Raw genomic sequence first — 14,075 nt, forward strand, 5'->3', positions numbered from 1 at the left:
TCCCTCGGTCCTCCCTAATTCACTGCTCTTCATCCGGACAGTGATTCACACACCTGTGCCCCGCCGTCCAGTGGAAAGATGGTGATTACCAAAACAACTGTTTACTATCCTAACAATTGTGTAGCTTCAATTTCTAATTAAAAGATTCTGTTTTTTTAGACTAATAAAATCCTTTAGCAAGCGTTAAGTAGTAATTCTAGTTTATAGCATCTTTGTTCTGCTAGAAATTAGGGGACAGGACAGCGGAGAACGCACGTCAAGATCTCAGACAATGACACAAACCTTAAGAAATGGAAGACCATGATTATTGTCAAGTGTCCACACCCAGTCATGTCTCTAAACCCACTCTCATCGTTCATTTTGCAACCCAATGCAGCAGACCTTCCTTGTTATTTAAATAAGAAACCACAACAGCCCGGGCAATTTAAAGTGTACTTCAGCCTTAGCTTCAGTGGCGCTTGGTGTTTCTGAAGCCCTTACCCCATGACCTGAATATGCCCTCCATGAGCCTGAGCACTTCCCAAGAGGGCAGGTCCTCTCTGTGTGTCCTCCCTGCGTGCGGTGTGTGCAGTGTGCAGACGAACGAGGGGCAAGGCTGATGGGAGAGGAGCACACCGTGCCTGGCACAAGGAAAACGGCGGCCTTACAAAACTACCGCTCACGCACAGACTCTGCTTCCGTTAGACGTTGTCTACTTCTCCCTGCATTTCTTCTCGTTTCTCTTAATGAAAAGCATTATGTTTTTAAATTGGTTGAAGTTAAAACATGATTTATCATGTTAGCAATATATTATGTTTATTGGCACGTGTAGCTTCATAGTATGATGTTCATTACACATAAAATCCCACTCAGTATAATAAACCCCATGTGAGTCAAATGTCTGGCCTGTTTCAAATGACTTCAAGGTGAAAAGGCAAACGACTCTTAGCTGATTTGATTGAACTAACGCAAACATTATTGTTGTATTGACCCTTTCTTGCCCATTGATTTTTAAAAGGCTTTACATCCCTTGCTATCCATTAAGGAGAATCAGATGCAATTTGGCGCTCAGGACAAGAAAACACTGTTGGCTGTTGGGCGTGTATAGTCATAGGAGAAAGAATCATTCTTATACAGACTTATCAGGAAATAGTTCTCATATTGTGCTATGAACGCCTTCTTCTCTCTCGATTTTTGAGTTAATAATCATGACTGCTACGTTGTCACAAGGATACATGGCTCAGTGACGAGTGAGATGCCAGGGTAAATTGTAGGTGGCTTTGGTATTACTTGTTGAACACAATTAAAAGCTAGAATCTCACATGGCCTTGTGACAGATACACATTTGCTAATAACGCTTCCTCTCGTGCATGGGATTCCTCTCTCAACTGTAGATGATTCTTTTCTCCTCACGGGTGTTGAAACTACTCGTTGGCCACTAGAATTAAAAGAAATTTCCATCATGGTCTGGTCAGTGTTTTGGCATGACAAATAGTACACTTACCTTGTTTTATACAATTTGCCCTCCCACAGACTCTTTAACAACACTCTTTTTTTCTTTTCTTTTTTTTTTTTTCCAGAGCTGGGACCGAACCCAGGGCCTTGCGCTTGCTAGGCAAGCGCTCTACCACTGAGCTAAATCCCCAACCCCAACAACACTCTTACTGAAAACAAAAACTGCCTTCATGCAGCAAATACAATTAATGCACAGTCGGAGCCCAGAAAAGGCTCTGATTTTTGCCTCCTGGACTAATGGAAGAGGTAGGAGACAAAGGAGGACAGCTCCCACCACGTGACACTCTCTGCCTTCTGAGAGTGGCTTTCCGGATTCAGGCCCCAGCCAGAAAGTGCTGTGGGCGAGGCACACAGTACATGAAGACCTTGTGTATTAGGGAAGGAATGGATCTGTCACTTGGAGGGATTGGGGGGCGAGGAGCAGATTAGCTGATTTCTCACAGTCAGAAGGCAGCCTGGTGAGAAATGTGCAGGAAACGCTAAGTGTGGGTCTGTGCTGATTTAATGATATTCTTAAACTACAGTAGCACTGCAGCTGTAATATAATAACACACCTGGCCTGCGTTTTTAAATCAGCAACATATTTCTAATTCGACCTTAAAAACACCTCAGGCCGTTCTCTATTAAAATTAGTAGCTTCAGAATGAGGAAAAAGCACCCTCTAAGAAGTCACAGTGCTGCCCTCACAACAAGCCTGCCTGGCCTTTCCCAAGCTGCCGTGATCATGGCTTCCCTCCAACATCTCTCCACAGCTCCTGTTTCTCCTTCCAAGCCTAATTTTAATTGTGTCTTAAGTATGCCAAAGCCTCCTGTGGGTCTTGAGGCATTTAAATCTCTGTCTCTGTCTCTCTGTCTCTTTTTGTCTCTCTCTGTCTGTCTCTGTCTCTGTCTCTCTCTGTCTCTCTCACACACACCCACACACACACACAGACAGACACACATACACACACACATACACACACACATACACACACACACATACACACACACATACACACACACATACACACACACATACACACACACATACACACACACACATACACACACACATACACACACACACACATACACACACACACACACACACACACACACACACACACACAACCTGTCTGCTCAGCCGTGTTCAGTGACATGCTCACCTGTCCTCATTGGCTTTCACTGTCACTTTTTAACTTTTATGACGATTGAAGATTATCTAAGATTACCTATGACTAAAGCCTCCTGTTTTCCCATAAGGGCGTGTGGATGAAACGGGGGTCAGTTTGAGTGCTCCCTCTGTCATAGCAACAAAACCAATCACTTTTATTTTGTATCGCTGCAAAGATACTTCAGGAAAAATTCTAATGGGATGTATATTTAATATAAATAAATGTGAGGTGTGAACAGCGCACATGCACCTAACTTGACAAGGGTGGACTTGCGTCACCGAGAACGTCTCTGACGACTTTGAGCACTGTTCGTTCTAACATCTTAGCATTTATGCCTGATGCAAGTACGGCATGACGTGCCTCATGTCATCTTCTCTTGGTTTTCCCGTGGTGGCTTTAGGTGATGGCATGTAATGGCACTTGAAAGGAGCTAATATTTGCTGTCTAATTCTCCTTACACCCCCCCCAAAAAAGAACAGTTAGATGGGAAGTCATTGAAGAGAAGTCTTTAAAATTGTGATAGGAAAGCCGAAGTGTAGCTCTTCTGGCCAGGGAGGGGTGAGGAAGGACTACATTTTCTTTGAGGTGCTGGCTACTGGGAGTATATAAACATCACAAAATGGACTTAATGTATGTCCTCCTCCTCTCCTCCTCTCCTCTTCTTCCTCCTCTTCCTCTTCCTCCCCATCCTCCTCCTCCTTTCTTCTTCTTCTTTTTTGTGGGAGGATGGACCTGGGAGGACTAGAAAGTGTGATCAGGATGCATTATGTGAAACTTCCAAATAATCAATAAAAATATTGAGAGGGAAAAAAACTTGTACATAACCCCAGTAGCCACCACTTGAATCCTAGATGATGACAGTTTAAATTATAGTGTGTGTGTGTGTGTGTGTGTGTGTGTGTGTGTGTGTGTGTGTGGACTTTTCCTATTCTGAAATTAGCACTCCCAAGTTAGAATAAGGAGAGGAGCCACTGAAAGAGCAAGCCAAGGAGGAGACTCAGGCGGACCTGGCGGAGGAAGTTTGCTGTGTCCTGGCCCCATTGCCTAGTCTCTGTCAACAGAAGCTAATGATGCTATCTGCCCAGTATCTCCAGCCCTTCAGATTTTCGGGCGTGTATCTGGTTGGCACTTCCACGGTCTCCTTCTTTGGCATGCTGCCAACTACCCCACTCATTATAGCCAATAAATTAGTAACAAAATGGCTTTAGTTCTTGTTTGGCATTGGCACACAGAACAAATGGGTTTTGGAGAAGGCAAGGATGCTCTGGCTGTAGCAGTGTCTGGCAGTAAATGTGGGTTTGTATTCTTGGGAAATTATTCACCTTTCCAAGCATCACTTCAGTTGTCCAAAAGTAGTCACTCTTCTTTCCAGGTTTGCTACAAGGGTTCAATGAGTTAATGATACACGGGGCCTCTCATGAATGTTTTCATAAGCGGTATTAATTTCAATAATAATATGAAGACTTTCATGATTTCAAACAGAGATAATAGGGCATCACTAGCAAACTGGGGATAGAAAGAAAAATCAGAGTATGAGGCTTCCGAGCATCACAAGAAGGCTAAGGAGGTGATTTATCCCATGTCTCTTCAGACTCTGGTCATCTGTGCCAGGAAACAGGCTTGGCACACCATCAGGCGTTTCCTCCATTATCAGACAAGATAACAAGAAACCTCGATGCCAAACCTCGTGAGCCTCCATCTAACTCCTCCCCCAGAACAGTACATTGAAGCATTGCCTTCCTCACACCCTCCTTTAGTAGCGCATCTGAGTCGTTTTGTCCACTCTCCAGTCTCTTACGTGGTCTACTCCGATCGTTCTGGCCCTGACATAGCCCTGCCCAGCTCCCTTGGCACACCGTTGGGCTAACGCAGTTGCTGTCCTCTCAGCTGAACAAGACAACTTAGACATAATCCAAACCAGTTGGACTGCAGCTGACCGTCGCCAGGACACTACGCCCCATGGTGTGGGGCAGATCCCATGCACATTTGTAGTTTTCCTGTCTCACTAATGACTTAGTGTCTAGTCTCCTAGGCCACTCACTGTCTTCCCCTTGGACTCATATGGAGTCTCCATTCATCACCAGTGCTTTTAACCACAGCTCTATGTCCCCCATAGAGCAGTTAGAGTGACCTTTGTAAACCCATGCCTGAGCCTACTCCTCCTATTAAACCCTTTCACTCACAGGGAACAGATCACAAGACTGGTTCAACCTTACTTCATACAGTGTTCCTTGTAGGGATTTGTGTGCAAACTACACTGGCCCCCTCCCCTCTGCCCATGTGTGCCTTTCCCCCCAACACACTGCCTTCTGTCTTCATTGTGTCCCCCTTGCCTAGTTCACACCCTTCGGCCACTGTGCTACCTGTCAAGCATCCTGCAACATGAACTTCTTAGCAGTTGTACATTTGTACATGACTCGCTGACTGATGCTTGCCCCGCCCTCCACTCTACACTATATGCTTTACAAGAACAGCACCGAAGACTAGATTCATAACCTCAGGGTAGGAAGAGGTTCCTAGGCAGCTCTCCAATTTCACAAGCCATAAAGGAAAAACGTTAATACATTTTATTATATTAAAATTGGGGACTTATTAAAGGACACCACTTCAGGGAAAAAGACACGCCACAGAATAGAACATTTGTAGTACAAGGGTTACACACAGCCCACAATATAGAAACGAAACACAAATCAATAGGAAAGGAAATAGAGACAACCCGAAAGAAAGATAAATGGCCAAGACTGCTGAGGGACATATAAATACCCTGCTCGGGACGTTGCGTGTGCACTGCAAAGGGGTGTGAGTACACTGCTGGGTAGGTGTGAATATAGCATGTAAATGCCACCGGGGATATGGATACCCGTCAGAGAAGGTAGGAACTCGTGCAGGAACGGAGTGAGTGCCCTGCCGGGGGTTGTGAATGCCCTGCTGGAGGGCAATGACTACACTGACGATGGATTGATGACCGACTGCCAGGGGGATAGAAGTTGATATAACTGCTTTGGAAAACCATTTCATGGGACCTAAACATATCATAGCTTTTTATCTAGTAATAACACTCCTTCATACACAGCCAATAAAAAGGTACACAGAGGTGAGCATCCAAAGTCACATCTAAAGGTTGAGTGTCCACTCCACCCTCTAGAACTGCTGTGAAGACTATTTCTAACTGAAAGCAGTTGAGCTATAAAACAAGATCTTGCCTTTTTCCTCCTCTAAAGCAGCACCTGAACCCCAGCTGCCATTAGTCGCCAGTTTCTTGCTCATTTAGCTTTACAGACACAGGTGCCCCGTTGATGTCAAGAGTACTTCCTAACCCTCCCCCATGTTAGGGGTTCACCCTCCCTGTTAGGTCGCTCTGCAAGCCTTTATCCCTGGTCACTCGGGATCCTGGTTATCCGCCTGCTTCATCAGTACGCTCTGTCTTCTCATTGTGTTCTGTCCATTGACCTGCAGACCCCCAACCAGCATAACGGCCACAAGCTGGAGAGAACTGGCTCTGTATGCTAGAAGAGACAAATAAGACAAAATCCTAATTACACCTAAAAGCATGGATGAATTTGTCAAGTACAATATTTAGAAAAGACCCCGGAGAGCTAAGGAGCGCATACTGGATGTTTCCATTCATAAATGGATCCAACTTGCCTTTGAGCTGTAGCGTCGCCATCTGGTGGCCTTGAGGGAAAGAGCACGACGTGTAAAAGGAGCAAGAGGGACTCCTCTTTCCAGGCTGGAGCTCGCATTGCGGCCAGTCCCTGAATTGTGCACCTTGCCATGCAGTTCTGGGTCTACCGCAGTCCGAATGCTCTCTCTGATCCTGCAGTGTCTGCTACCCCGTCTCACAGTTCTGCACGCAAGCTGTGGTAACACTGAATAATTGCAGTGCCTACTCCAGCCCGGCCACTGGAAAGAGTTATCACCCTCCCTCAGAAGCCTAATGGACTGGCAGGAACGGCCCCTGCCCGTGCCACAGGATCATTTCATCGCAAGTGTTTTTTTTTTTAAACAGCATTTTACCCTCGTATCCGTTTAAAAGTCCATTTGTCTCGCACATTGGCATCCTATCACAATATTTCTCATTAACTGAAATGTTACAATTAACACACTCTGCAACTGTGGGAAAAAAATTAATCTCGTCAGCGGAATATCCTGTCAGCTTTCTCAGCTCCATATTTTCTTGTGCAGCCAGTCAATGCGGTGGGGGTCGGAGTAAGGGACAAATTATCATCCACCTGATAGAGCCTTTCTTCTAGCATATCCTTGTTTTATTTGAGTGCCGAAAATAGAGGTACAGCCAAACATTCCAAAGGAAAATGGATATCACTAGGCAAATACCATTTCTGATAACCCAACAGATTACTGAGGAAAATGAGACCTGCGGGGTTTTTTTTGTTTGTTTGTTTTTGTTTTTGTTTTTTGTTTTTTGTTTTTTACAAAAAGCCCACAGGGCTGGATTATAGCGCCTGAGTTAAACCCCACCTACTCTCTAAGCACTGCTAAATTTCACAAGGGAGGCTTAAATGAATTTGTATTCGTATTCTAATTTTAGAACAATTAATTCTCTCCTGTTAGAAAAGGCTGCAGTCTTTTGCTCTTGGCTTGCCAAAGGCTGAGTTAGAATGCTTTCAGCATGCTGCTACACCTTAACAGCTTGTGAAGATGCCACACAGAGCTGCTTCACTCCTCCTGGAATTTCAAGTGACACAGTGTGGCGGGGGGGGGGGGGGGGGGGGGGGGGGGGGTGTTGATTTTGTGATTGTCCTCACTGGAGCAGTCTGCGTTCGAGGCTCATCCGTACCTCTTTTTTTTTTTTAACACGGGAATACCCAAGCCTGTGGAGCCCGTAGCTTGAGACAGGATGAGAGAGTTTCTTGCTTTGCCCTTACTTGACTTTGAATATTTGGGGAAAATTCTCAGTTTGCAGATTTAGCTAATGGCACTACAATGTCACGCTTCTATTTAACATTCAGCTTTGTTCATCAAGAAAACCAGAGATTGGCTCTTTGCATGTTGATTAAATTGATTACAGCTGTGGGCCTTGATAGCACTTTTTTTTTTCCAAGTGTCTCTAATTAATCAGACAATGCTTGATTGGGCTTTTCTGTTTTGAGGAGATAAACTGACTTCCTCCAGAATTTTCACCCTGGTCGTTCTCCGTTGCAAGGTAAAGACATGAGTCACTACCCGGGTGACTTTTCTGTTTCCTTCAGCAACTAAAAAAAAAAAAAAGAAAGAGAAAGAAAGAAAGAAAGAAAGAAAGAAAGAAAGAAAGAAAGAAAGAAAGAAAGGAAGGAAGGAAGGAAGGAAGGGAAGGAAGGAAGGAAGGAAGGAAGGAAGGAAGGAAGGAAGAAAGAAAGAAAGAAAGAAAGAAAGAAAGAAATGAAATGAGGAAAGAGAAGAAACAAAGAGAGTGAAAGGGGAGACGGATGGGAAGGGATCCTTTTGATTGAATGACAAAATCTAATATTAAATATCACATGCTCAGTTGAACCCCAATTTAGAAAGAAAGTCTGTGTCCTCTTGAAGCTGTCAGGGTGGCCTGCCCTCTACGGGGAAGTGTCTCTTACTCTCCTGCTCTAACCATTCTTTGTCAGCCTGTGTTCCTTGAAATGTCAGGTGTAGCCGTGCGCAGCCTTTTCTTCAGATTCCAGTTTCAGGAAGGAAGTTTTACACGGCCACCCACTTTTTAGTCGAACCTCCAGTTGAAGCATCTGCCATTCGTGCAGATACAAACCCGACCGCTTCCAGGAGCGCTGCCAGCGTTGAAGAGGACCTGAGATGCTCGGCTTTCGTCTTTAGAGTCCAGCCGTCAAGTGAGGCGGGCCACCAGGACCTTGGCTTACATGGTGGGAGGCGACAGTGAGAAAGGCAACCTGTTACTCCTGTCCCTTCTCCGTCAGTAGATAGGTCTATAAAGCACGGTATCCAATAAGCACTTGCTCACCTTAATAACTGATATTGGCTGTTTTTAGACACTTCAGAAGACCTGCATATCTCATCATGGTGGAAGATCCCAGAGAGAGATTCTAATATTAAGATAGGAAGCGTCTAGGGCTGCACGTGGAGCTGAGCAGTAGGAACTTGTCTAGCAAGAGGGAAGCCCTGATTCTATCCCCAGCACCAAAACGACAACAACAACAACAACAACAACAAAACCACAACAACGACACCTCCAGTACAAAACCAAAGTGCAGCTGAGGTTTGAAAGGTAGAGACTAAGAAGATGTCTAGCCCCTCATTTTTACCGTCAGCTGTAATGGCGAGAAACAGTTTCTTAGACACCTACATCTAGAAACTTCCTGTGCGTATAGTAGGAAACACAACTTACATGTGCTTTTGTTTGAGACTGGGGCTAGTCCTAACCTCTGCCCCTTTCTGAATCTGTATACAGATATTGGCTTATTTTTCACAAGCTTCTAGAAATCCCTTCCTCGTCTGACTGAATGTGGACACCTAGGTGGTTTCCACAGGCTTGTTATTGCCGAGGGAACTAGAAGCGACGTGTCATCTGTCCTCTCTCCCAAGGCCACCGTGAGCATCTGGCAGGAGAGTTACTCAGGCGTTTGATAAGCATTGCCTAACCGCTTCCCCGTTCCCTGATTTGCTCCTGCCAAAAATATAAGTATGTTCCCATCTTGTTTATTGTGGTTTGTGACAGGGTTTCTTATTTAAAAAAAAAAAAAGACTCAGGCAGTCTTTGAACTCATTACGTGGTGAAGATTATCCTGAATTCCTTCCTCCCCGTCTCTCCAGTACTAGCATGTTTATAGACACGTACCAGCACTCTCAGCCCATCGCTCTCCTAGTCTCTTAAGACCTTAGAACTTCTGCCTAGCTGTCAGTCAAATATCATTCTTTTAACTTGCTTTTCCCTGTGTATATATCAAACATTTTTCCATGCATTAAAGAACATGACACATCTTTACCTCTGGCTGTCTGTATGTTCCTGAGTTTGTGGAGTTACGTCCTAATGTGCTCAGCGTCCCTGTGGATCCAACAGTGCTGGTCATGTGAGCCCTCGATACCTATTTAGATGTAATTTAACAAATGAAGTACACAAAGATAATCTAAAAAAGAATGTAAAAATCCTTAAGGCCAATTGCCATTGGCAGAGATGTTGAAGATCACTGAAGAACATTCACACATGGTATCTTCTCAGAAGAGTTTTGTACAATGTTCAGAGCAGAACACGTTCTGGTTCTCAAGCTGGAGCTTGTGAACCATATTGACCGAAGATGGACAAATAGGAGGGAAGCACACGCATTCCCTGTGACACTCGTATTTTAAGTTTCGCATGTGCATGGAGGCTTTCACAGAGGAGAAATAGAGAACCAAAGAAGACTAAACCCTGAGGCTTACACGTCCCTTAAACAGAGATAGATCAGGTATAGAAATACAACATGAAAAGAAATGGAAAGGGTTCTTAGTATGAAAGAACTTAGCAGTAAATTGTGGGGAGAGGATAAGGAGGTGAATAAGAGAACGTACTGGAAGAAGAAAGTTCTTTTCATGATTCTTGTCCAGATTGACCTTACTACCAGATCCCCATCTTTGATGAAAAGACTGTTTTTTTTTCTCCCTGATACAAAAAAAAAAAAAAAAAAAAAAAAAGCACCTTTAGTGGAAAAAGTGTATGTCCTACTTTTAGGAAGACAGAAAGAGTCAGAGAGCTCCACCTTAAGGAATCCGGATGATAGACTGCCATCTGCCAACAGGTGTGTCCTTTTCTGACCCCACTGAAAGGCAACTATTTTGGCACCATGAGGAATTACTTTTGTCAAGGGGGAAGTTCTGTGCTTTCTCCATCTCTTTCCATACACCTGAATATTTAAATCATACCCATTATTTATTCCCAGTTGCACAGCAATGTTCTTCATGGCCTAGCTGGTCTTCACGGCCCCTCTCTAATCTCGCACCAATCCTTTCTCTACACATCTACACTGAGGTCTTGCTGACATGCACATCTACAGTTCTTCCAGACTAACATCTTTTGCTTGATTCCTTAGAGCCCTCATAACCTAGTGTGCCACTCATGTACTCAATTTTTTTTCAGTAGCTGAATGCAATACATACATATATGTATGAGATACACACAGACACACACACACACACACACACACACACTCACCCAGGGTTAAAAACTTCACATGGCCACAAGTGCTTCAGGCTCCCGTGCACTGCATTCTCATTGCTGTTGTGTACTGTTTCTTCTAGAGTATTCTTCCAGCTATTTTTCTACCTTGTTACCTCACTCTCATCCTTAAGGGAGAGCTGTCTCATGGCTGTTGCTAATCTATAAAGCCTTCCCTGATCTGCTCTCTCAGCCATACACTGGGTTAGGCTCTCTTGTGTGACTCAAACCACTCCCACCAGTGAATTCCTCAGGAATGGGAGCCATGTCTTATTTCTAATGTTTTCTAATACAGAATATTTACATGCAACTCAAACCTTAAGACACCAAAATCCCATTAATAATTAATGATAAATGTCCAAATGAACTAAATACTTCTCAGAAACAGCATGAATGGTCAATAGATGTTTCTATTACAAAATCCAAAATGCAAGTCAAAACTATTACATTGTGGGGTTGGGGATTTAGCTCAGTGGTAGAGCGCTTGCCTAGGAAGCGCAAGGCCCTGGGTTTGGTCCCCAGCTCCGAAAAAAAGAACCAAAAAAAAAAAAAAAAAAAACTATTACATTGTGATTCCATCTCATTGTCACAATCAGAATGGCCGTTACCAAGAACACACACACACACACACACACACACACACGATGCATACACACACTTCTGACTGGCTGTGATGTAGGAAAATATGGGGTGGAAGAGAAGAGCAGGGACTCCAATGCACTGTGGGATGAAATGTAAGTTACCAAGGCCATTATGAGAATCAGCATAGGGCTGGGGATTTAGCTCAGTGGTAGAGCGCTTGCCTAGGAAGTGCAAGGCCCTGGGTTCGGTCCCCAGCTCCAGGAAAAAAAAAAAAAAAAAAAGAAAATCAGCATAGAGGTTCTTCAAGAAAACTAAAGCAGAACTATCAGAGCATCCTGTTATGATACTACTGAATTCCTGAAAGGAATTTAACTCACCATTCAACAGTCATACCTGTACCCATGTTTGCTGTGGCACTAGTCACAGTAGCTGATTTATGGAAATAGCCTAAGTGGCCATCATCAATGAATGTAAAAGTAAGTGCTGTATAGTTAAACAATGGAACTTTATCCACCCATGTAACAATGAGTTGTGAACAATGAAGGAAAATGGGTGGAACTTAAAGATCATTTTAAGCAAATAAGCCAGAGTCACAAGAATAAAGCATATTTTTCTCATATGCAGACTATAGAACATGTGTACAGGTAGGCATACAAATATATATACATATATATATATATGTGGGGGGGGAGTGTGTAGATGTGCATGATATATATGTATATGACATAAGAAAGTACAGGGCAACTATTTGAAAAGAGGGAAGAAGGTTACAGAATAAAGATAAGACAAGAGAATGAAACTAGGTAAGTCACATGATGTCAATGTAAGAAAACATCATAGTGAAACCATCATTTTGTACAATGACTATATGCTAATAAAAACTGTTTGGTCTCATTAATCGTCAGAGACTTGCAAAGGAAAACCCACAAAGAGAGATCCTTTCCGTGTTAAAATGGCTAACATCAAAAAGACAACAATAAATGCTGGCAGTGCTCACCTCGATGCTGTTGACAATAGTACAGCCATTATGGAAAGCAGTATGGAGATTCCTTAGAAACTAAAAATGAAAGGAACATGATTCTTGCGTTTCTTTTTATTCAAAATATATATTATGTTATATATTATGTGTGTGCACTCAAGTATCATAAGATACCTCAGAGTGTGCACAAATCCTGTATCTCAACCTAACTGAGGCACATGCCCCATTCTGGGCTTTTGATGCTCATGTGTTTCACAGATACTGACATGTGTTCCGCAGCAGTCTGCTTGGCAGTTAGAGCCGATAGAGCGCTACCTCCGTCATTCACCTCAGGCTGTAGCTGGGCGCCTAGACGGAATGCCTGAGGAGCTGAGGGAATGCCTGAGGAGCTGAGGGAGCTTTGCTGCAGAGAGCATGAAGCAAGACAGGTGCTTGGACTTTGGTGATGGGAGCAGAGTTCTTGACAAAGACTTACATGTTGCCTGGAAGCCTCCATTTGCACAGTTCCTTCCTGAGTTAGAGAGTACTGAACATGGCCTATAGGCCACATCCTGCCCGCTGCCCATCATTCCAAGGCCCCACTGGAAACTAGCTGAACACCTTTTCAACCTACCCCTCTGGCCAATTTTCACAGTATAGCAACAGGGAGAGCAAGAGGGACATGTGGATGGTTCATACACTTACTCCGATGGCTCCCAGAAAAATTTTAACCATCACCTTCTGGAGACCTAAGGTACAGAATCTCTTTCTTTGGGATCCAGAAATACATAGCAAACACACAGTTTCAGCCTCTAGCTTCCTCAACTGGAAGCTTTTAGCCCATGTGTATTTTGCTTAAAAAAACAAAACAAAACAAAAAAGTGGACCAGTTTTTAGAAGAACGTGAATTTCCACAAAACTGAAACATTTACCAGTCCTCTCCTCAGTCCCTTCTCTGACCAGAGAAGACTTTTAGAATCCAGTTTTCTTTCAGTGAATAAGTAACAGTCATTAGTAACAAATGAATGCCACTGAGTATTTGATGCAGACCACCAAGTTCATGAGAAGTATTTTATCAGATCACTTCCTCTTTATGGTAGTAGGCATCTAACCCCCCCAATAGTGTCAAATTTGATGTCACTAAATAAGTGCTCCCCTAAGTAGCCAATCAGTGTGTACCAGATTATAGGTTGCCTCACTGCAGGGGACCCTTTAAGGACACTCACAGATTAGCTGATCAACCAATGAGGACAGAACAGACTCTGTTCTGTAGTTTGTTTTTTTTTTTTTTTCTGTACACTAGAATGCTTCCTCCATTAGACCACGACACTCTCACTGTGGGAACCAAAAATATTGCATCCTGCAACTCCCAGGGCCTGGCTTACAGGAATTCAGCCAGTAGTTACCATATACACAAAGAGATAATAAGCTAGCTTGTGCTCATATGTTATGTGTGTGCATGTATGTGTGTGCCTGTGTGTTGTGTAGTTTTATCTGTTAATTAATATTAACACATATTAGCACATAATATTAGCACATTAATAAAATTAATGTTGTAAAATAATTCTCTTACCAACAAAATCTTGTTTAAATATAGAAACTGAAGTCAATCTACCTCTTGTATAGAAGTGTATGTGCATGTGCATTTGTGTGTGTGTGTGTGTGTGTACACAAACATGGCATGGAGTCAGGTTAGGGGACACCCTCAGGTGCTTGTCCTCGATCCCCACCTTGTTTGAGACAAGGTCTCCTGTTG

General features: G+C 43.5%; 1 protein-coding gene and 1 long non-coding RNA gene across 14 annotated transcripts in view; one reads left to right on the forward strand and one right to left on the reverse strand.

Moving 5' to 3' along the window:
• The window catches only part of Cfap20dc (CFAP20 domain containing), a 236,499-nt gene that overhangs the window by 201,979 nt on the left and 20,445 nt on the right, over window positions 1-14,075 (forward strand).
• LOC148000848 (uncharacterized) overlaps window positions 5,200-14,075 on the reverse strand; it is a 32,122-nt gene continuing 23,246 nt past the window's right edge. Inside the window, exon 2 of the long non-coding RNA XR_015638682.1 lies at window positions 5,200-6,154. This is a non-coding gene — a long non-coding RNA (uncharacterized LOC148000848). The remainder of the gene's footprint in view (window positions 6,155-14,075) is intronic.

Source organism: Rattus norvegicus, chromosome 15 (assembly GCF_021556685.1).
Source record: "Rattus norvegicus strain SHRSP/BbbUtx chromosome 15, alternate assembly SHRSP_T2T, whole genome shotgun sequence".
Lineage (NCBI taxonomy): Eukaryota > Metazoa > Chordata > Mammalia > Rodentia > Muridae > Rattus > Rattus norvegicus.